Raw genomic sequence first — 4,283 nt, 5'->3', positions numbered from 1 at the left:
CTGAGAAGGCAGATTGCAGCAATGGTCCAGCATGGAGAGGAGAGAAGTGAGGGTCAGTTCTCTGTGAACTGTTGTCTGAGATGAGTGGAGAAGGCAGACAGGTCAGGAGGGGCTGGTGGAATGGGACGGAAGGAATACTCCCAGGGCTGGAGATGGCTGTGCTGTTGAAGAGCAGGTGTCATCTGAGGGCAGTGGTACACCCAGGACAGACTGGAAGCTGTGCTCAGAGGGTGGGTGTATCACTTAGGGGCTTTCGGCTAAAATGTAAATTCAAATGGCATGAAACAATAAGGGGATTTATTATGGCATAGCTGCAAGTCCCAGCTAAGGAGGGTTTCAGGCTGGCTGAGAACAGGTCCAGTAATGTCTTTAAGGACCATTTCTTTACACTTTCATTCTTGGTGCTGATTTCATCCTCCTGCTGGTAGCAAGGCGGCTGCTTGAGTTCCAGGAGCTAAATAATGGAGGGAATGGTTTTTCATGACTTGCTCTTTGGAGCAAGGAACTTTCTCCCGGCAACCTTGCCGCAGGCTCCTTCATGTTCATTGGCCAGCGTTGGGTCACAACCTGGCCCCTGAGCCAGCCCTCAGACCTTAAGACCTCAGCCTAGCCCTGAAGCAAGAGGGGTGGGCCGTCCCAGAGGCACGTACTGACGTGAGAGAGTGGCACCCAAACAGAGTCATCACTCTGTTAGGGAGGCAGAGGGTCCCCTGTAGTGAGATATTGGAGCTTGAGATGTTTGAGGTTCAAAACAAGCGAGATCCAGGCAGCAGGTTTGGCGGGGAGTGGGTGGCTGGAGCCAAGTGGTGACTAAGGTAACTAAAGTCAGGAAGGCCCAGAAACCACATGCTTAGTTTGCTTAGTTTTGGGAAGGATTGTCCACATGGATCTTGAAATCACCAAGAATTAAGGTGAGAGATGGTGAGGGTGGGATAGTGGGGGTGGAGAGAAGGACCCCATAAACAAGGCTACCAGGTCCTCAGTCAACAGTTGGGATGATGGAGACGTTGGTAGGCGACAGGACAAAAGGGAAGGAGGGGGACAGTCCTTCTTTTCCTTCTCCTATAAACCCAGTTGATCATAAGGGCCTTTTTTTGTAAGTCTTATGCCCACTGCGCTGGTCCAGGTGCACACTTCTCCCCTGTGCTAGCCCAGCAGCTTCTAGACTGGTCTCCCCGCCTCCCCTTCACTCCTCTACTCCCACTGTTTTCAACCTTAGCCGCACATTAGAATCACCTGGGGAGCTTTCAAAGCTCTTGACGCCCAGGCCACCGAGTAGTCCAATTAAATAAAAACCCCTGGGTGGGTTCTGGGTATTGGTACTTTTCAAAGCTCCTCAGATTATTTCAATAGGCAGTCAAGGTTGGGACCACCGTTCTACCTCTCCACACCATCACTCGCTCAAAAGACGGTTGGAGCAGGTGCCTCCGATTTGCACACACACTGTCATGATATAGACCACCAGGTGCTACCACACAGGTAGGCACCACGCGTTCAGGGTGACTCCCGACCTAGACCTGGGGAAGGCGAGGCTGCTCCTAACTGCAGCGTCTTCATCTCCACTTCACCTCAGCCTCCACGGCCAGCCAAGTCTACATCCTGGATCTTGCTTGTGTTTTGGACTGTTTTGCCTCAGAAATCTCAAACACTAACATCTAACATCTGTCAAAACTTCATTGTCTTAATATTGAGACAAAATCTACATTTCTCAGAATGAAATACATATAGGGCCTTTCATGATATGGCTCCCATCTACCTTTCAGCTTCAACTCTGGCCACTTCCTCCTGGGTCCCCACAGTCCAGCCTCACATGGAACTTGCAGCCCCCTACGTGCACTGTACCCCCTCATGCTTCTGCACTTTTGCATATTCTGCTCTCTTTATCTGGAAGACACTTCCAGGACAATGATGGAGGAGCACATCCCAACTGAAGAAAATCATAGGAGGGGATGACAAAGCGTGGGCAGGTACAGGAAGCACCTTGCCCAGTCAGGCTGGCCGTCAGGCGGATCTAGGACAGTGGGTCTCTGTTAGCCTCAGAGTCCCTGGGAGAGCTTGTTAAACCACAACGCGTGCTCCCACCCTCAGAGATTCTGTGTGATGGGGCTGAGGTGGCCGAGGGTCTCCACTTCTAACAAGCTCCCAAGTGATGCAGCAGCTGCTGCTCCTGGACCAGACGCCGCGTAACAGGGGGAGGAACCACGAGAAGTGAGGCTGCCAGAGGGTGGACTTGGACCAACAATGGAGACATCAGCGTAGGACTTGAAACAGGGATGGAGCTTCCATTTATTTACTCAACAACTATTGATTTATTGTGTACCTACTATATTTCTGACTGTGAAATACCAAGAATAATGATAACATAGTTCCTGATCTCAAAAGATTTTTAGCCTGATGGGAGAGGCAGAGAAACGAACAGATGGTCACAATATGTGGTGGTGAATCTCAGACAGAGGTGTGCATAGGTTGTGATGTAATCACCAATGGGGAGCTGCTCAGAAGCGATGACACCCGAGCGTGGCTGACTTCGAGCCGACAGCTGTGTGTCAAGTAGATGTGAAGGCCCGGCAGGCGCGGGTAGTGGTGAGACTGCGCTGTAACCGTCCAGGGACGGAAGGTGGTCCTCCTTTCACTCCAGGTCTCGGGCCCGGCTCCTCCACTAGACAGCGTGTCTCTGTACCAAGGCACCACCGGTTAGGGTCTTAGTTTTCCCACATGGTGAGAAGAGCAAACTCAGCAGCTCCTGTCTTTCAGACCTGGAGCGTTACATGAACGCTCTCACCTACAACATCTTCTAACTTGCACCATTCAGCCCAGTTTCTTCAGTCTCATGCTTAATATGTGTCTGTTGAAAATGCTGATTGTAAATGATGACACTTTTGAAAAACCAAAACGACAGCATCTTGCTCAGTGCCTAACATATAGGGAGTGTGCCACAGCTGGCCCAGTGATAATTGCGAGTTGCTGGAGCACAGTCGTGACAGGGAAGCTTGCAAACCTGGGTTTTCATCTCAGCTCTGGCCCTCAGTGTGTGATCGTGGGAGAGGGCTTTTAAACCTCCTTAAATCCCAGTTTGCTCATTTATAAAACAGGGATAATAGCACCAACTCTGGAAGACTATTGTGAAGTTAAAGCCCTAGGTGGAAAAGGTCAATACGCACATGGTGGAGCCGGACCCTAACCCAGGTCTCCTGGCTGATTCTGCGGGCTCTTTCCACTTCACTGACTCAAGGCATAGACAGACTCCCAGTGCCCACTCAGTGCCAGGTGCTGCGCTGCGCGCTGGCATTCAGTGGGGAGCTTCTCAAAACAAGCATCTCGCTTCTTTGCAGTTGAACTTCGCTTCTGGTAGTGCAGGGTAAATACAAATGTAGGAAAAAAATTGATTTTTCCCTGGTGCAAAAGGGAAAGAGACTCTCCCTTAGAGCATTTACTCTAGAAAACTTTGTCTTTTTGAGATATATGCAAATGTTTTTAAAAGCTAAATAGGCCTTTTGCCAGTTTTTACAACCCAGGAATGTTTTTTGCTCAAGGACCTGGGAGTCATCTCTTTGAAATGTTAGCATCAAGGAAGGCAGCGTTCCTATCTCCCAGTTTCCGTGGGAGGGTAGGAGCCTAACTTCCAGGGAGCACCTAGCTTCACGTTGCAAACCTACCTCCTGTGATAGACATGAGAAATTCATTTCTCCTTTAGATAGAGACAATAAGTAAACACAAACGGCCACTCCAATTACCAGATGAATTTAGGATGAACTGTGTGTGACAAATGGTGCTGTCCAGTCCTCTCACTTGAGAACGTGGACATAAGTGGTTGCACCTGCCTGGCTCTATAAAAGGGTGCGATTTCTTGCTGTCTGCAATCTCTTCAGCGGACTGCCTGTGACGCACATTACGTTCTGGTTTAACGCTTATTCAACACTTAAAACTGTTTTCTGTCTCTTCTACTCCTGAGCAGAGTTTTGTTGGGCTGGCAGAAATTTTTTTTTGCACACTTCCCAACAGTAGAAACGGGCCTGGTTGGAACGGGCTTTGGGAGAATTTGGACAACCCCAACGACAAGAGTAAGCGCTGCCCGCCACCCGCCGTGGTTGCAGCATATGCGGGCCGCGCACCTGCCTGCCCCAGCGCAGACGTCCTGACCTCCCACACTCTCCCGCATCCCTATTTTTAGCCGCCGCAGCCAGCCAGGTCACGTGACGGGGCGGCGGGCGGTGCCTGCGAGCGCCCCGCCCCCGCCGCGCCGGGGAGGAGCAGCCGGAGCGGAGCGACCCGGAGCGCGAGCC

This window comes from Diceros bicornis, chromosome 16, assembly GCF_020826845.1.
Source record: "Diceros bicornis minor isolate mBicDic1 chromosome 16, mDicBic1.mat.cur, whole genome shotgun sequence".
NCBI classification, from domain to species: Eukaryota; Metazoa; Chordata; class Mammalia; order Perissodactyla; family Rhinocerotidae; genus Diceros; species Diceros bicornis.
Note: the sequence above shows the minus strand (reverse complement) of the source record.